Source organism: Miscanthus floridulus, chromosome 1 (assembly GCF_019320115.1).
Source record: "Miscanthus floridulus cultivar M001 chromosome 1, ASM1932011v1, whole genome shotgun sequence".
Lineage (NCBI taxonomy): Eukaryota > Viridiplantae > Streptophyta > Magnoliopsida > Poales > Poaceae > Miscanthus > Miscanthus floridulus.
The window spans coordinates 130,157,525-130,178,377 of NC_089580.1; positions in this window are offsets into that span (position 1 = coordinate 130,157,525).

Here is a 20,853-nt window from a genome sequence, read left to right on the forward strand (position 1 = left end):
GGTTACGATGCAGCCCAGCATACAATACGGCCCAATACAAAGATGCATAGTACTCCCTCCGTCAGTAAAAGAATGCAATTATGGATACTAGTCAAACGGACTCGAGTTTGAATAAGTTTATAGTAAATAATATTAATATTTATGCCTCCAAATAAATTTATTATGGAAATATATCATATAACTAATCTAATAATACTTATTTTGTACCATAAATGTTATTGTTTTTTTATATAAATTTAGTCAAAGTTCAAACTGTTTGATTTCTCAAAAAACAAGAATAGCATTTTTTTGTGAACGGAGGGAGTATATAGGCAGAAAAAAATCAGCGAGTTTGTAAGAATGGGTTTGCTTAATGTAATAGCCAGATGGCACCTTCTCTGTCGACTGTCGTTCTCAGACAACAATTTTCTACACATAGGATGCCCTGCTCGTCATTTTCGCCCCAAGGCCCTTGAGGGTTGCGGTGGAGGTATACCGGCAATGTTCTCGCCGTTCGAACAAAAGGGTAACTGAGCGAAACAGGGGCAAGCAAACGAAGCATGCTAACACGTCGGCCATACCACGGGAACCGGAGAGACAAGAGAGAAGAAAAAGGGTCCGGCCGTGTTGCCGTGTTGGTGGCGGCGCAAGCATGGAGCTGGTCCCGTCACCGTCGGCGTGGTCCTCATTTCGGTTTCATTCCACACGGAGACGAAGGCGTTGCAAGAGTCTCTTTTTTCTCGAATACGCAAAAGATTTGCGTATCATTGTAATTAAGAAGAAGAGTTTAATTATACACACGACACGCTTCTAATGAGCGCCCTAAGAAGTCTTACAGTTGTGACCAGACCTTCCTAGCAGACTCTTTGAAATACATAAAGCGTTGCAACAGTCTCAATCATCATCAACGGCCTGTTCGTTTGGTCGTATTTGGCTTATAAGCCATGATTTATTAGCTAACGAACAGTATTTTTCTCTCATACCAAATCAGCCAACAATACTTTTCAACCACGGCTTATAAGCCAAATCAGTCCAAACAAAACAGGGCGCGAGTCTGAAGTCTGAACCGGGCTCGGATGGCGAACGCCAACTCGGCAGGCAGTAGTAAGGCCCCGTTTAGTTCCAAAAATTTTTGGCTTTTGGGTACTGTAGCACTTTCGTTTTTATTTGGCAAAAATTATCCAATTATGGACTAATTAGGCTTAAAAGATTCGTCTCACGATTTCTCGGCTAACTGTGCAATTAGTTTTTTTTTCGTCTACATTTAGTACTCCATGCATGTGCCGCAAGATTTGATGTGACGGGTACTATGCAAAAATTTTTGGATTTTGGGTTCAACTAAACGGGGCCTAAATGAAAGCTGGCTGACGCTGACGCCCGGCCAGCTGCCCGCGGAATCGAGCGCTGAAACCCATGCGCTGCAGCAGCCGTCGTGGCGCTGAAACACATGCGCAGCGACCCGCATCCTATGCGGCTATGCCAACGCCTTCCATCCCCACGTGCACCCTTTTGATTCGGAGGACGGGTGCATGCATGCAGACAAGTTACCCGCCTGCCCAACTGAACTGAGGTACGGAGTAACAGTTCAATTCTACCTGCACTGCCCTCAAGTCAGGCTACTGCACTGTTTACCGATCCCAACACGATGAAATGCAAATGCTTTTGGAATTGGTGGGCTACCACCTGCAGGACCTGGGAGTGACGTCGTAAGGTTTTCCTTCCACGGGGCAAAACCGGTTCACGGAGAGGGGAATCATTCGAGCGTGGATGACATCGAGCCGCACGCGCAGTTTGGGGTTGTAAGGCGCCAGCCAGCCAGCCTCGAGCTCCATGAGTACAGGCTCCCGTCGACCTCTAGTGATTCCAAGGGTTGTGTGTTCGAAATATTCCTTAGCCCGTGTTAAACATAAACCTGGCCCGAGCAATGCGTTGTGACTTGTCTGTATGAGGTTGGAAGCTGTCCCCATTTTTTTTTCAATTCCTGGCTGATCTTTGCGCTACTATAAGACAGAGCTGCCTATTATATATAATGGAGTTGAAAAATGAATAGGTAGATATTTTGCATCAAGATAAGGTCGGATTGTTATGCATATATACCTAACGATAAAACAGGGGCTCTAGTGAAATCATCAAGACTCATATGCTCCTTGCCGAGTCGCCAGTCGGTGGCCTTTGAATAAAGTTTTGGTGGTAGCTTCACCTCGGTCGATCAGAGTCTCGGCTTACTATTTGGTTGAGCTGTGGCTTTTGAAAAATAGTTATTGTGAGCCGTGGTCTTTGAAAAAGTGATATAGGTTGTGAGTTGTGAGAAAGCCGAAAGTTGTTTGGTTTAAATAGTTATGGCTTCTTAGAGAAACTGTTGTCAGTGGGCCTCACATGTTAACCACAACATGCAGAGGAGCCCATGAAGGATGCCAGGGCTGGAGCCGCACTCGCCACCGGGGCCGGAACGGTGCTCGCCCGCTCGGACCTATAGGAGAGACAGAGGTGCAACTGGCCCAGAGCCACACCGCCAACAGCTGGAGAGGGGGGGCACGGGTGAAGGGGGCCACCACCGGGACCGGAGCTGCACTTGTCTATTCTCGTGGATGAGGGAGGCGAATCGAGAGAAAGAACAAACCGGTACCCAACATATATAACTAGTGGCAGGTGGGTAATTTTCGCGAAAATATCGATCCTACAATCAGTAGAAGCAAGTCCCTAGCTGTTGTGGAAATTATACTAGGAGAAAGCTACTTTTTTGTGTACAGTAGAACCTAAGAGGAATTTGGTCCCTTCGGTCAGCTTTTGATTTTTCCAGTAGCCAAAGCATGTTTAGAAGCCAAACCAAAGGGGCCTAGGGGGGCTTAATTTTGTGGCAGCCCTAGCTAGTTGCAACCGGAAAAAAACAAAGAACTCTTGTAAATACGAGAAGCTTACAAAGAGATCAAATATAACTTCCTTTAATAGACAAAATATAAGTAACCCCTTAAATTTGCATGAAAATTGCCATCTTTATCAATATTAAAAGAAACTAAAATATTCTCTCAAGTTTACTTCTAAAACTACCAAAATATGATATTTCGAAATAAAAATTTAATAACTATAAAGTATATCTATATGTGTTGTAATCAAATACAACTTAAAGTAGCCCCTATATTTGTCTAAATTATCCACCCTGGCCAGATATAGTCGAAGTCACCTTAAATTTGCATCACTTATCCATACCTACTATTATAGTAGATACATATAATTTAAGTCACCCCTTAATTTAAATCTACATTACCAGACCTACATTTACTTACCCACATGTACTATTATGAAAAGAATAACTGTGAAGGATGCATATATTTCTAAATACCCATTTTTGCCACTATTGGCATATAAATAACTAGCTCAAGGGGAATATACATGATGTGTCCACCGTACAAACCAAGTATATATAAATGAATCAATGAATAATGACAAATATATATTTCTACAGTTATAAACAGTCCTGAATTTTGTCCTTAAACAAATTGTATCAGTGACGACAAGGACAATTCATTTTGAATCAAATTAATACTCCATAAAAGTAATTGGCATAGATGTTCCCTTAAACATCATATAGCAATGAAATGGGTAAATCTGTACATTTTGACTAAAACACTATTAACTGATAGCTTAAGTTTAGGCACGATATTTTTTCAAAAAAAAAAATGCTAACACACACATAATTCTTCGAATGCACAGAATCGAACAGCAAGAGCATTGAAACAACTATTTATACCATTCTAATAACCAGGAGTCCACTTTAGGATCTAGAATATAGTATATTTTGATAAAATACAAATGAAGAGTGTTGAATGAAAGGTACAATGAGCACTAGATAATACAGATTCATGACATCACTACACATGGACTAATAAAACAAAGAGCTAATAACTTAGCTAAAGTTCCACCTAAAACATATATCTAAGACACATGGTGGTCAACGAGAAAAACTATAAATATAATGAAGAACATATAGACTAATTATTATCACAACTTGATAAAAAGAGGTAAATAGTACTATATGTTATAGTAATTGTAGTAACCACCACAACAACAACAATAATAAAGCCATTATTGCTATCTATATTGGGCTTACAAATTAGGTATCTTCTGTAGCCCGCCTCGCCACCACACTTACCTCCTCCGACTCTCTTTCTCATCAACAGTCCTCCGTAATGGCGACAACTGTCACAGTTATTATTTATTTTCTTTTTGAAATTTGGTAAGAAAAAGGGACTGAAGTACGGGCGATTCATCCCCTTGTGCCGTGGTCGACGACGACTCGACGTTGGCGGTGCGCGAGCTTGGGACAGGTAGTCACGCCGACACCCGGCTCCCGCGGCCGCGCGGAGTCCACGACAGGGACCGATCGAGAGGGATGACGTGAGGAAGCGGGCGGCGGCATCCGAGGCTAGCAGGCTGCTGCTAGCTCGATCGGGCGCGGCCGCGGCCGGCGGGGGCGCATGCAGCCGTTCGAGCTGCAACTGAGTATGGCACGCGTACTCGCCGGTGTAGAGCTCGCGACAGAGAGAACAGAGTCGCAGACTCGCGTCGTTTTCAAAGACTGCCGAGTGCCGATGGCGCGAGACGTGACGAGGCAACGGTTGCCCGCGGCCTCGGTCGCGTCGTGTCGTGGTGGCGCCGTGGTCCGCGCTCCAGCTTTGCACATGCCTGGCCTGGAGCGTGGAGACGAGACGAGACGAGACATAGCATGAGTCTCTGAAGAAGTCTGAACTGATCAAGGCACTGGTTGTGGCGTAGTAAAATGGAAGCTGACCTGACCAGCCCATGCCCATTCCAGGCAGTAGTATGCCATTGCCATGCCACGGCAGCTGCGGATTCGGGCGCCGAAACCCATGCGCCAGCAACCGCATCCGATGCGGCCGCTTGCCTGCTTCTTTGACTCTCTCTTGCCATCTCCACGTGCACCCTTGGTACGGACGAAAGTTAAGGGCGTCCGCAATGGCTAGCTATTTGGCTAGCTAGATGTGACGTGTCAAGGAAAAAGTAGGAGAGAGAGTTGTCACTAGCGACGAGCAAATAGTCTATCTATTTCACGTAGCCCAAGAACACATGAGAGGAGCATGTGGGTCCACTAGAATAAGAAGGTATAAAATAGTCATTTCTCTTGTCTCTCACCTCCACGTCAGCTAGCTACGTAGCTAACACCATTGCGGACGCCCTAAGAACTGTGCTGCCGACCTGGAAGTTACCACATGGTGGAACCGACGAAGTTACAGTTTACAGATCCCAACATGATAATGCTAGTGGGGTTAACCTGAGAATATAGCAGGAATACTAGCTGCTGCACGCGCAGTGGCAAGGCTTTTTATGATCGAGGTGAAGAAGGTAGGCACCAGCACCTCACGCTTCACGGACAGGCCGGACACACACGAGACGATCAAGGTTCGAGGATTCAAGGTGGCTGGGCCGCTGGAGCACGAGCGACCTCGAGCCGCACGCGCACTTAGTGTAGCCTCGACCTCGAGCTTCATACCGGATCAAGCCGACCCTCCAGTGAGTGAGTGTAGGGTTTGAGGTATACAGAGCCTAAACCCTACTCATCAACAATGTACTCCTAGTATAGAGATTTAAGATACAGTGCTATGAGTAGTCGCACGTACTGGTACGTAAACTAAAGATAATCTCGAATTAAATCAACTTCTACAATTATCCTAAGTCAAACTTTTTTGCGTTTAATCAAACTTATATAGAAAAAAAACCAATATTCAGAAGTTAAGGATCACGTCGTCCGTTCCAATATGCTTGGAATATTGGAATCAGACTCCATATCGTGGTTAGACACGCGTGTTCTAGCTCATATATATGAGCAGGACTGCGAATGAGCATTATGCTCTGCTCTTCTAGTCTAGATTGGCAGTACGCGAGAAGGTTGCGAGTCTAGATCATGGACTGGATGGAGAGATGCGTGAGTGCATTATGGAAGTAAAATACGACGGTTGGAAGAATACCATTTTCACTTTAATATTGTTGCATGATGCTTGTTCCAATGAAAATGAGCTACTTATTTTTGTTGTATTCAATCTAGGACCCATAATAAATGCTAGTGCAATAATGCAATAAGGTATTAATACCATGTGAGAATTTGATAGAAGACTGACTCAACTTAAATATATATGCACCTATTGTGAATTTGTGGGGGTATGGCCCCCGGTATCCACGACAGACCATATGGGCTGCGCCCTCAGGGACGGCCCAGCCCACAAGACGAAGCCTTGCGGGGCACGACTCTGGTCAGCGCCTTCCACAAGACATCTAGAAGATATCCCAAAATACTACGAGATCTGTTAGGATATGTATGATCCCAAGATTCCTGTAATCAGTTATTACTTTTCGGTTATCGCCCAGATCTAACCGACTTGTAACCCTGCTCCCCGGACTATATAAGGCGGGGCAGAGGTCCCCTAGTGGACAAGATCTATCTACTATATCTCAATACAATACACCAAAGACACAGGATGTATGGTATTACGTCGATCAGACGGCCCGAACCTGTCTAAATCGCTGTCTCTGCGCCTTGTGTCACCATCCGGTTCCTGATTACGCGCACCCCCACCGACAAATCTACCATCGCGGGATACCCCTCGGTGGACTGCCGACGATATCCTGTCGACAGTTGGCGCGCCAGGTAGGGGTGTGCACTTGATCCATGGCGAGCCAGATGGACCTCAAATCAACAGCGCGTTCTCGTCATCAATCTCATGGAGATCCATGCCGGTCCACGACGACGATTCATCGCTGGCTACACCAGCCCCGCGACAGCAGATCCAATCTCGGAACCACCTCCGAGGTTGCCTTCATCAACAACTCACCGCCCGCTAGGAGCTCGCCGTCAACGCCGACCAGATAACGCCATACGTCATTGACCAGACTTTCTGTCTAAAGCTAAGTTACGTTTTAATATTCTTCTAAATATTCTCCAATCTCCGTATATCGCCGTAATGTTTCTCCGAGCTGTTTTCTCCATGTTTGCTCTCCAAACGATTTTCTGAACCCCCGAACAGTCATGTTGATGCTCGGACGCCTCCAGAGACGGCCCTGTCTCTGGCTCTCCCTACACGTGCACGAGCGTCTGCCCTCTGCGTTATGGGTGGTCGGCAGCGGTTCCTTGGTGACGCCTGTTCCTCCTACACGTGCACGGGCTCCGCGCTCAACGTTATGGACTATGAGCTAGCTAGGGCTGGAGACTCAGCTACACACTAACTGGTCGGATGGTTTATATTAAATATAATTACATCTTCACACCAACTGATTGCCGAGCTACATATGCTATTTCATCACCATTGCCGATTTTTCTCTAGAGTTCATTTATTTTTACATCATGTAATACCCGTTCTGCATGTTTGTATTGCAGGATCATCGTCCAGGTGATCGGACCACCTGGTGCTCGGACTTCTCCACCGATCAACCGGTAGGACCGCTTGGTTCATGGACTCCGTCGCTGACCAGTTGATCAGACTGTTCGCCGGTTGTCAATGAAATATGGTCGGTAGTCTACCTAGGGGTATGCCCAAGGTAGTAGATTATCGGCAGACAGATGCGCAAGCAACAAACAAGATGGTAACGCAAGACAGACACAAGGTTTTATCCAGGTTCGGCCGCCGTAAAGGCGTAATACCTATGTCCTGCGTCTGATTGTATTGATGTATGTCAATGAGAGATGTTTTTAGAGGGGTCCCCTGCCCGCCTTATATAGTCCGGGGGGTAGGGTTACAGATCTGGAAACTAATCCTAGTCAGTTACAATTGCCATAGGTGGCCGGATAAGGATTCCTATTCTAACCGACCAGGATCTTGCTTGATCTCCAAATTTGCCTCGACTCCTTGCGCGGGACTCCGAACAGGTTGGCCGGGCCACGTGTCGTCTTCTAGTGGACTGCCCCCCCTGATCTGGGCCGGCCCAATCCTAGCCATAAGGGTATAGGGGTTAATACCCCCACGGCTAGTCCCCGAGCACCATGTATTATGCTGCGACACGCCGTTCAATCTCCTTCGATTAATGCGATCTGTCTTCATATCATCTCCAACTGATTGAAACATTGACCAATCGAATGCACCAGCATTCTGGTCAGAACAGAGAGCAGTAGACCACAATTATAGCCAAAGATTCCGGTTGTCCGAAGAATGCATGGTGCTCTTAAAGAAAAAAGAAAAATATTTCTTTCCTTATCAAGTGTGCCCACTTGTATTTCTGATAAGAAATGTAAGTGACCCTTGGACAGTAGTAATCCTGGCAATCAGTCAAAGCGTAGGGGTCGATAAAATAAACACATTCACCGCAAGGTGAAGTGTGCCCACTTAGTCCCCGAGCCTGGTAGTAGGTGACGTATGCACGTGGTGCCAGGGTCTAAAAAGAATTCCCAGTTAAGTTGAGAATCCAATTGTCGTACAGGCGATACGAGATGCACCGGCAGGTGCATCGTACCGATGGAGTCTCCGAGCTTGCTGGAAGGCGAGATATGAGCCTTGTAGCAAGGTCCAAATAAATGCCTCTCGACTGTATGTGAGTACACATCACATGTAGCCGAGGAGAGTAGTCGCCGAGCAGTGGTCGGAACAGTCCCCGAGCATGGTAGTGGTCGGTGCAGCACGGTAGTGGTCTGGACAGTCCCCGAGCACGGTAGTGGTCTGGACAGTCCCCGAGCATGGTAGTGGTCTGGGCAGTCCCCGAGCACGATAGTGGTCTGGGCCATCCCTGAGCATGAGACGTGCGGCGAAGAAACAAATGCCACTTGTACTATTATTTAGTGTATTTATTTATCTTCCTACTCTGTCAAGTCCAATCTGTCACGTCTGGTCAAAAAAGTAGATGAGTATAGCACGTCATACTGCCTTCTTGTCATTTCAAGCAAATAGTCACTTGGCCCCTATATGGAGGTGCGTTAGTGTGGGCCCTCTCACACTGGCGACGAAGAGACGCATACACTGATAACGAAGAGGCGTATATATTGGCATAGATCTCGAGGTTGTGAAAACAACCATCTGCGGCGCGTGCGCACGTCTCCCAAGAATCTCGGGCAGATGAAACGGCGGAGCTCTTGGTTATTTATAATATAGAATTGGTAAGTTACTTTTTACCGAACCCTATTACCATTTGCCACCACAGCCTTCTTCTTCTTCTTGCCAACCCTAATATCTCAAAATCATCTCCAATCACCCCTCCATCGTATCCACCTTCATCAGTAAGGGCGTATTCATGGCAAAGAGTGACGCCCAGAAAAAAACCGGAGTCATGGCGAAGGAGTGGTGGAAGTCAAGAAGCAACGAGCAGACCATCGAAGACCTCGTCATCATGGGAGTACTCCACAACAAGGAACTCGTAGGATGGCGTGCGCCGGAGGGCGAAGGGTACCCCGATCCACAACCAGGTGAGATTGTGGTTTTCGAAGATTTCTTCAAGCGGGGTTTTGGGGTTTCAGTGCACCCTTTCCTTCAGGGGCTCTGTCTGTATTACGAGATTAAGATTTGCAATCTGCATCCCAACTCGATTCTTCTTGTCTCCACCTTCATTCATCTTTGTGAAGCATATGGTGGCTTCCAGCCCCATTTTGACTTCTTTCGCCATCTTTTCTATCTATGAAAGAAAGGAAGCGGCGACTCGAAGATAGCCGGAGGTGTGTACCTCAATCTGCGTGACAGGATGAAGGCTCAGTACCTGCACTGCCCTTGGAACACATCGCTTGACGACTGGTACAAGAAGTGGTTCTACATCCACGAAGAGCCGAACACGATCACACTAAGCGACGTGGGGTTCATTCCAGAGAAGAAGACCAGCTGGTCAGAGAAGCCCGAGCACCTGGAACAGATCCCAGAACTACTTGGGATGATCCCGTGGAGGAAATTGGACGGTCCGAGCATGGTTGGGAACTTCATCAGCCGAAGGATCCAGCCCTGCCAAAGAAGGGTACATCCCAGCTACGAGTACCAAGGTAGCGCAGACCCAACGAGGACCAGGCAAGAGGCACTTGACAAGATCGAAGTCAAAGCCAGGATTGGAGAGCTATTCAACTTAGCTGATCCAAATTTTGTCAGATTGAGCGACATCGAGCACGCTTTCAAGCTCGCCCGACCTCCCCCAAAGGTAAATCATTCTGCCTTGCACCCGTAGTTTTATGTTGTAATAGAAACTTACTATGTTATCGCCTTTGTGTTTCCTAGATTAATGGTCGTGATAGAGCAACAATGTTCGTATCACCACCCCCTGGTGTAGATTGGTTGCAAGTTGGCAGCCCAACCACCCAGACCAGCACTAGGACCAAAGACATCGACTGGGCGGTGCTCGGAGTTGGAGAGGAGGCAGCGGCCAAGGCTGCTGGTAAGCGGCCGGTGGCCAGCAAGCGTCGTCAGGCGATCTTCACTCTGTCGGATGATGACACAGAAGGGGGAGAGAACACAGACATCTTCTGACTCATCCCTCAAAAGAGGAGGAGGCAACTGGAGTCGACGGAGCCAGGCGGCTCCTCCGTGCCGGTGGGACCCACATCGCCAACCACTGCGGTGCGAAGGACAAGCGGTGGAGGGGTCGAGCATCAAGCCCCATCATCGGTGCTGGATGTAGAGGGAGACCAGGTGTCACCCGCACAGCAGGTGGAGCCAGCACGGCCGAAGAGACGTGCCTTTGCCACATCATTCTGTGCTTCCAATATGTAAGTATTAGTAACTTTGATGTAAGCTTGCAATTTTCATTGATTATGGTTGCCTTCTGAACCATACCTCAGATATACCAGGTCGGCGTCAACCGAAAATCCAGATCAACTAGCCGGGAGCGGCATGGCTTCGCCGGCAATTGTAGAGAAGACTGCCCAGCAGCCGATCATGGAGGAAAACATAGCAGAAGGTCCACCGGAGCCTCAGACCACAAGTGGTCAGACAACAGTCCCCGAGCAAGGGGTCGAGGCAAGAGCCGAGCCAAGCACAAATGCTTCGAGCACTAACCCTACTGAGGGCGACACTTCAGCACCAAGGGTAACAGACCAAACCAAGGAGCAGCAGCCGGAAGTGATAGCACAGAGCACATTTGCTGATGCTATGGCCCGTGGGAAGGCCATAGTGATCGCAGAAGCTGCAAACCCCAGATCAACACCGCTACCCAAAAAAGAGGCCGAAGAGGATGAAGTAGAGGAGGTCCTGGGCCGTCCCCAGGACAAACGACAACATGTATATGTGTCGCGCTGGCGGAATGACCAATGGGTTGTTCATGAGGAAATCCCAGAGGTCGAAGAGACCATGAAAGTTGAATGAGCGGCGAAACGTCTGGTGATAGAAGTCCAGGTATGCTTTGCTTGACCACCTGATCTTGCTATCTAGTCAAACTGTCTTACTTAGCTTTTTACATGCAGAACTTAATGAAGACCGCAAGGTACCGAAAGAAGTGCTTCGACTAGATTGAGGGGATCACAGCAAGCAATAAAGAATTGGTGGCCGAGGTGGAACGCTTGCGCCACCAACTTGAAGCCACCAACCATGAGAGGACAGAGCAAGAGGCGCAGAACCAGAACCTGGTCGTCTAGCTCAGTAACAAAGAGCAGGAAAGAACAAGTAAGTTGTCACTTTATCACAACGAGTGCATGACACGTGTTGTTGCATTGTTGGTAGTAACAGCTGTAGTGCAGGCTTAGAAGCCGAAGTAGTCCGTCTCCAAGAGGAGAATAGCTGTGTGGTCGTAGAGTGTGATCGCCTGATGGAGGACAACAAGAAACTGGCGCACGAACAGTCGCAACTCCGGGACCACACAACCAAGATGAAGGAGGAACTGAAAAGTAAGTGTTCTAGACCACCTTGCTCACTTTTGTTGCCCGCTTTATTTTGTCTTGGTATGACGTTTTAATGACTTGTGCAGTTTGTAGTTTTAAAAGTCAATGCCAAGAAGCATCTGGAAGCCATGATGAAAGATCACGATGGCTGGAAGGCACGGTGCCTAGAGATCACCGAGGATCGGGACACATGGAAAAACCGGTGCCAGGAAGTGGCAACCGGCATTTTGCCGGTCCTCAACCTTATCGACCCAGCGCTTACAGAGGAAGTGCCAAGGACGCCGCAGCTCGGACTGGTCGATAGATGCCAAAAGGCATGGGGATGGTTCCAAGAGTTTGTGAAGGAGGCAGGTGAGTACACAAGTGCACATGTGCTAAGCATGGTACGTGCTCACTACTCCTTGATCGATCTCAAGCACCTAGAGGCTGGATACCTGAAGGAGGTAGATCCAGACAAGGCTGAGGAGCTTCGGATGACCCAGCTGGACTTGTTGGCAAGAATAATTGGTGACATTAACCTGTGTGAAGGTGGGACAGCACCTGTATAGGGTATGACATCAACAAGTCAGCAGGAAACACCATCAGTTTTGAGCCAACCGGCGAAGCCTGCGGTCTCAACCAGCCAAGCATCGGTGGGGCCATCTTCTTCAGCTCGACCAGTACAAGAGTCCCTAGGACTCGAGCACAATGCCAGGCCCAGTGAGCAGCAGGTGCCGCATAACCCGACCAGCCAATAGTATAGGCTATAGCTGTAGAAGAAGATGTAGTTGTGTTATTGTAAACTTGGACCTTTTCAAGCAAGCTTGTAATAACATAACTGTATATCATCATAAGCTTGTTTGTTTTGTGAAAAATGTATTTAAGCTTGAATCTTGCGTTGGTGTAACTAAGTGAGAACATGTTAGCGTTCTGTTTAGTTGTACCAGTTTAGTCGACACGTCATCCTGACAGGTTTGTATGGCCCTGGTTTGTCTTGTGGTCAGAGTGTGAGGAGCGTAGCCTGTGCACATGTAGACGTAGACAAGTCAAACCAGAGGGGACCTGTCGATCACCCGCAGCGTAGAGAGCAGATCTCATGCACGCGTTGGGAGGAACCGGAGACAGGGCCTGCTCCGAAAACCCGGGAAAGAATGGAGGTCGGTTTTGACTGGTTAAGTTAGAATAATAATGGACTTCGAAGTGACACATTAGAGTGGTCGGAGAAATCATAGTAGCTTTATTAAATTAAATCGAAAGTACAAGAGGAGTACATATCTTAGCAGTTAAGCATAGAAACGCCTAAGCTTGTCGATGTGCCATGAATTGGGTACGTCTGTACCATCCAGGTGAGCTAACCTGTAAGACATAGGTCGTGTAACTTCTTTGATCATGAAGGGCCCTTCCCATGGAGTTGCGAGTTTATGGACACCAGCCTGATTCGTCTTTCACTTTAGGACCAGGTCCCCGACCATAAAGAACTACTCCTTAACGTTCTTGTTGTAGTACCTGTGCAAAACAGCAAGGTATTTGGCTATACGTACGCAAGAATCGAGTCGCTTCTCTTCTACACTATTCACTTCCAGCTCCCGCGCTTCATTGGCCTTGTCTTCGTTAAAGTTCTCTACCCGTGCTGATCTGAAGGCTATATCTGCTGGGAGCACTACCTCAGCGCCATAAACCATAAAGTATGGTGATACGCCGATATTGTGACTGGGCTGGGTTCTGAGGCCCCAGACCATGGCTGGTAACTCTTTGAGCCATCTGCCAGGAGCCTTATCGTTTTCTCTATACATCCTCTTCTTAAGTGCGTCCAAGATCATACCATTTGTCTACTCGACCTGTCCATTAGCTCTGGGGTGCGCCACCGAGACGTATTTTACTACTATGCTCCTTTCATCGCAAAAGTCCCAAAAAGCGTTCCCGGTGAACTGAGTACCCAGATCAGTGATGATGCTGTTGGGTATGCCAAAGCGGTGGATGACCTGTTTGATGAACGTGACAGCCTTTTCTTAAGATGCCAGTACCAGAGGCATGTACTTTATCCACTTAGAAAATTTGTCGATCAAGACAAAGACACATGTAAATTTCCCAGGAGCCGGTTTGAAGGGCCCGATCATATCCAGTCCCCAGCATGCGAAAGGCCAAGAGGTTGGTATTGTCTAGATCTTGTGTGCTGGTACGTGGATTCTCTTGGCGAAGAACTGATAACCCTCACAATAGCGGACTAGCTTCTCTGCATCAGCCACAGCTGATGGCCAATAGAAACCTGCTCGGAAAGCCTTGCCAACCAGCGTTCTCAAGGCCGCGTGGTTGCCATAGGAGCTAGAGTGGATTTGGCCCAGGAGTTGTTCGCCATCCTCCTAGGTTATACACTTCATCAAGATTTCCTCCTTTACGTTCTTGCGCCATAATTTGCCATCGATGAGCAGATACTGCTTACTACGATGCATCAAGCGTTCGTTTTCTATCCGATCAGTGTAACCACTGCCATCTGTCAGGTATTTGATGAAAGGTACTCTCCAGTCGGGCTGATTAGTGGTCAGAGGTGGCTCGGTGGTGCTTGATGCCGGAACCATGGCCACCAATGGCTGGTCTAGAGGTTTGTCGACCGTGGGATCTTCCTCTTCGATGGAAGGCGTGAGCAGGTCTTGAACGAATACACCATGTGGGACTTTGGCTCGGGATGATCCTAACTTTGACAGCGCATCTGCTGCTTGATTTTTGTCCTAGACCACGTGTGTGTACTCGATGCCGTAGAACTTGCCTTCCAGCTTTCTGATCTATTTGCAGTATGCATCCATCTTTTCGCTGGTCGTATCCCAGTCCTTGTTGAGTTGGTTGATGACTAGAGCCGAGTCTCCATAGACATAGAGACGTTTGACACCGAGCTCGACCGCAATGCGCAAACCATGTAGGCATGCTTCGTACTCGGCGGCGTTATTAGATGCTGGGAAATAAATCCTGAGGACGTACCAGAGCTGCTCCTTGGATGGTGACACGAAATGGACTCCTGCTCCTGCACCGTCAATGTTGAGAGAGCCGTCGAAGTACATCTTCCAATACTCATCGGGCCCCCGAGAGGCAGGTGTGCTTAAGTCTGTCCACTCGACGATGAAATCGACGAGTGTCTAAGACTTGATTGTAGTACGGCTTGCAAATTCCAAGGAGAAAGGGCATAGCTCCATTGCCCATTTGACGATGCGCCCGTTCGCATCCTTGTTGCGAATGATGTCTCCCAGAGGGTACTCGGTCATGACCACCACACGATATCCATCGAAGTAATGTTTCAACTTTCAAGATGTTATTAGTATGGAGTAGATCAGTTTCTAAATCTGTGGGTACCTGGTCTTGGATTCATTGAGTACCTCACTGATGAAATAGATTTGTCGCTGTACCTTGTAGGCGTGGCTAGGCTCATCGCGCTCGACCACCATGGCAGTGGAGACCACCCGATTAGTTGCTGCAATGTAGAGTAGGAGAGTTTCATCTTCTCTGGGAGCAGTGAGGACCAGAGGTGATGTAAGATATTGTTTCAGCTGTGTGAAAGTAGTGTCTGCTTCCTCTGACCACTCAAAACTCTCGGATGCTTTGAGCAGCTTGAAAAACGGTAGTCCTTTCTCTCCTAATCTTGATATGAAACGACTGAGAGCAGCCATGCATCCGGTAAGCTTCTGGACATCCTTCACCTTTTTGGGCGGCTTCATGTCTAAGACGGCTTTGACTTTCTTTGGGTTAGGGCGTATGCCGTCGTGACTGACGATGTTGCCAAGCAGTATACCAGAAGGAACACCAAAGATGCACTTCTTTGGGTTTAACTTCCATTGGAATGTATTAAGGGCTGCAAAGGTGCGTTCCAGGTCGTCAACAAAGGTATGTGCTTCCTTGGTCTTGACAACTACATCATCAACATAAGCCTCGACGAGGTCATCTTTTATCTCGTCTTTGAGGCAGGCCTATATGGCGTGTTGATAGGTAGCCCCGGCGTTCTTGAGCCCAAACAACATGGTCGTGTAGCAGTAGGCACCGAAAGGCATGATAAAAGATGTCTTGATCTGGTCATCCTTTTTGAGAGTGATCTGGTGATAACCAGAGTAGCAATCAAGAAAGGAAAGCAGTCCACAACCGGCGGTTGAATCTACAACCTCGTCTATGCGAGGTAAGACGAAGGGGTCTTTAGGGCAGTGTTTGTTGAGATCAGTGTAATCAACGCACATTCTCCATTCATTATTCTTTTTGCGTACAAGAATCAGGTTGGCTAACCACTCCAGATGATACACTTCTTTGGTAAATCCGGTTGCTAAAAGCCGTGTAACTTCTACCCTAATCGCCTCCTTCTTGTCATGAGCGAACCGTCGTAGCTTCTGCTTGATAGGTTTGGCCTTGCCGTTGACATTCAAGGAGTGCTCGATCAAATTCCGAGGTACATCGGGCATGTCAGCAGGTTTCCATGTGAACACATCCACGTTGCTCCTTAAGAACCTGACGAGCGCGTCTTCCTATTTTGGATCCAGGTTGGACCCGATAAGGCCCGTTTTGCTGGGATCACCGTCGACCAGCTAGATCACCTTATGCTCCTTGGACTTGATGTTCTTGCGTGGAGCCTCGAGCTCTAGGATCTCCAGGTGGTCGGCTGGGGTCTTCTTGGCGTCGAGCATGGTCTCAGCCATGCGAATAGAGAGGTCATGAGCCTCTGCTATTTTGAAGCTGTTGTCCTCGCAGGTGTAAGCTGCGTATACGTTGCCCTTAAGAGTTAGAACTCCTTTCTCGGTAGGCATCTTGAGCATCAAATACTTGTAATGAGGTATGGCCATGGACTTGGTGAGCGATGGTCGACCAAGGATAGCATGGTAGGTGCCGTCGAAGTCAGCAACCACGAAGTTAACGTAGTCGATGCGGAAGTGATCCGGGGTCCCAAACTGCACAGGTAGCGTGATCTGCCTGAGAGGTGTAGAGCTCTATCCGGGGAGGACACCCCAGAACTGTGCCTCGTATGGCTTGAGATCCGCCTGGGTTATCTTCAGTGTCGGTAGACTGTTCTTGAACAGTATATCGATGGAGCTGATACCGTCAATCAGTACTCTGTCAAACTAAACCTTGTTGATACAAGGATCGAGGACCAGGGGAAAATGTCCTGGTCCAGGTATTGTGGCCCATTGGTCCTTTCTGCTGAAGGAGATCTCGCGGTGAGACCAAGGAGGGAGCCACGGATCGGTGATGAGGTTGTCGGTGTTGGCCACATTCAAGCAAGCGCGGGCGAGCAGCTTGCGTTCTCGTTTGGTCTCGATGGACACTTTGCCTCCAATGATGGTGTGCACGCGATCGGTTGGCTTGACGTACTTGTGATGGGGATCTACGTCTTCATCATCGTTGTCCTCATTGCGCTGTTCCCCTACGTCGTTAGGCTTGTCGGATGTATCCGGAGCCTGTTGACGCGTGTAGACAGACTTGAGAACGCGGCAATTCTCCATGGTATGGTTTGACTTGGGATGGAGCTGGCAGGGCCCTTTCAATGCTTTGGCGTAGTCTTCTTCGTAGTTACGACATCCGCCACCTTTTTTAACGGTGTTGACCTCGCCGTCATCTTCCCGAGCACGCTTGCCCCTGTAATCGTCACGGCAGTTACGCCACTGATTACGTTGGTCGCGGTGGTCATGGGAGTCGTTGCGCTGGTTGTGGCGGTCAAAATTATCATTCCGACCATGGTTGTCGTGGTAGTCGTCGTGGTGTGGGGGGTGGTCGAAGCGTGGAACCCTTGCTGCTTTTTCGATAATTATCTTTTTGGCGTCGTCGGCGTCCGCATATTTCTTAGCAGTGGCCAGGAGCGCCGTGACTGATTCAGGTCTCTTGTGGAGGAGCTTGTCCCTTAGGGCATCGTGGAAGCAGAGGCCAGTGATGAAAGCCTCGATTGCCTCGTTGTCGAAGATTGACGGGACCTTGATGCGCATCTCCGAGAAACGCCGGACGTACTCGCGCAGTGGCTCATCTTTCCGATCTCGAATCCACTGCAGATCATATTTGTTGCCGGGTTGCTTGCAAGTAGCAATGAAGTTGTCGATGAAGGCTTGCTTGAGCTCTTGCCAAGAATCAAAGTAGTTTGCCGGCAAGCTGACCAGCCATTGGTGACCTGCATGGCCAACAGCGACTGGGAAGTAGTTAGACATGACGTTCTCGTCAGCCATGGCTGATCTGCATGTAGTTTCATAGAGCATGACCCATAATTCGGGGTTCTCCTTGCCGTCGTACTTCTAAAGTTTTTCGAGCTTGAAGTTCTTGGGCCATATGACTTGGCGAAGGTGTGGAGTAAACTGCTTCAAACCCGGTGGGCCATGGGCAGTATCATATTCCATACGGTGATAGCTTTCGTGGGATGCACGATCGTTGGCTCTTTGGTTGATGTGATCGCGTAGATCACGTCCTCCGAGGTAACGGCAGAGATCGTTATTGCCATCACGGCGATCTCGGTTGCCATCCTGATTAACCCTACGACCGTGGTTATCACGGCGATTATCGCGGTTGTCTCGACGATTGTCGTCCTGAACGTCGTGGCAGTTGTCCTCTCGATGATGGTTGTCGTCCCGACCACCATCATGGCCACCATTTCCGCCTTGACGGTTGTCTGATGGGTCGTTGTTGCGCGAGCCACGTTGGTTGGGTGGCTGTGAGCGACTTGAGTACTGGCGGCTGTGGCTTGATTTGACTGAGACGGATGGAGTCCGGGCTTGATTTACAATCTCTGCGGTCTGGGCCATAGCAGCCGTCAGGTAAGCTTGTATATCATCGCAAACTGCCTGGGTTTCTAGGGTATTGGGTAGCCATTGCATTGTCGCCATAGCAACGGCTACGTTGGTGCTTGGAGTCCTGAAGACCTGTTTGTCCCCCACCCTATCAAAGGCATTATTGAGGTCACGTGGCTAGACCCTTATGCGTCGTGCCTCCTCTTCTGCTTTGGCTTCAATTTGTCAGCGATTAAACCGGTCAATATTGCGTGCTTCGCGTGCAAGCCTTTCTTGTTCCGTTTCGCCGACTGTCGGTGGTTCATCATTACTAACAACATTGATCAGTCCCCTCGCCTTGGTGGGAAAGACGGGAATTATGGGAACCTCGGGGCGTGGTCTGGGATATCCAGATCATATTCACCGCCTTCATCGTCATGATGCTGGAGCTCGATGTGGATAGAGGCATTAGATGCGATGCCAGACGAGGAGCTAGAGCCACCCTCTTGGACTGTGTGGACGGATCCTTCTTGATAATCCTCAATCCGGACCATGTTGACGAAGTTGCGTGGCTTCGGGCAAGGTTGATGTATAGAACACCGATCCGAGCAGCGTTGTATATTGCATGCATAGTTGGAGGTAGTGTTTCGCAGGCCGTAGGGCTAGGCCTGGTAGTTCTCCGTTGAGGCTTCATACTCGGAGAGCTGGAGACCCATCGCGAAGGCTGGCCGGTGATGAGCGGAGCGCCCTTCAGGAGTAGACGTGACCACAAGATCTATACTGAGTCATGCAGGATGACTGGCCCGAGCTGGTCGGGTAGATCTATTGTGGGTTGCGGTTACCTGCTCATTAGGTTGACTTTGAATTGAACTTACCAGAGCTAGGGTTTTAGCAAGTTTGGTGCCGACCCGATCGATAGAGTCGAGCAGGTCGGTGTTGTCGATCTGCTTCCCTTTGTAGCGAGGAAGTGGACGACGGGTTGTCGGCGTGGCTGAAGATGATGCGGGAGTGGTCGGAGCCAGATCCACCGTGGTCGGAGCCGTAGCCGATGCAGGTGAAGCAGTGGTCGACGCAGATTGAATCCGCGCCTCCTCCGTGGTCATGGCGATGAAGTCGTCAGAGCCAGTGGTCTAGGTGATCTAGCCGACGGTGAACGTGAGACCGTTCGGCATAGCCATGAAGCCAGAGATGATGGCCATCTTGTTCGCTTGGAGAGCAGTACACACACCCCCTACCTGACGTGCCACTGTCGATGAAATATGGTCGGCAGTCTACCTAGGGGTATGCCCAAGGTAGTAGATTATCGGCAGACAGATGCGCAAGCAACAAACAAGATGGTAATGCAAGACAGACACAAGGTTTTATCCAGGTTCGGCCGCCATAAAGGCGTAATACCTACGTCCTGCGTCTGATTGTATTGCTGTATGTCAATGAGAGATATTTTTTAGAGGGGTCCCCTGCCCGCCTTATATAGTCCGGGGGCAGGGTTATAGATCTGGAAACTAATCCTAGTCAGTTACAATTGCCATAGGTGGCCGGATAAGGATTCCTATTCTAACCGACCAGGATCTTGCTTGATCTCCAAATTTGCCTCGACTCCTTGCGCGGGACTCCGAACAGGTTGGCCGGGCAGCGCGTCGTCTTTTAGTGGACCGGGCCCCCTAATTCGGGCCGACCCAATCCTAGCCGTAAGGGTATAGGGGTTAATACCCCCACACCGGTCGCTTCTACTCAATGCTCACTTCGCCACCGACCAGGTTACTAGACTGTTCATCGCTCATGCTTCATCGCCAGCTACGCCGGTTAATCCTCGATGCACGGATACTTCGTGATCGAGGACTAAGTGGGCACACTTCACCGCACGGACGTCGTCAGCTATGTCGGTGCTCGAACCTCGCCGCCTACGCCGGGGACTACTTGGTTCTCAGACATCGCCGCCTACGTCGAGGACTCCTCGCTCCTTGGTGCTCGGTCATCGTCAGCGATGCCGGGGACTCCCCGCTCCTCGGTGCTCGGTCATCGCCAGCGACGCCGGGGACTCCTCGCTCCTCGGTGCTCGGTCATCGCCAGCGACGCCGGGGACTCCCCGATCCTCAGTGCTCGGTCATCGCCAGCGACGCCGGGGACTCCTCGCTCCTCGGTGATCGGTCATCGCCAGCGACGCCGAGGACTCCTCGCTCTTCGGTGCTCGGTCATCGTCAGCGACGTCGGGGACTCCTCGCTCCTCGGTGCTCGGTCATCGCCAACGACGTCGGTGGACTCCTCGGTGCTCCCTTGGTGGTCGGATCTTGCTACATCTTGTCGGTGCGTTATCAAGCTGCTCCATGTTGTTCGGATCAGGGTGCTGATCTTGGGCAGCACGTCTAGGGTCTTGATACATGCATGTCAGACAACGTT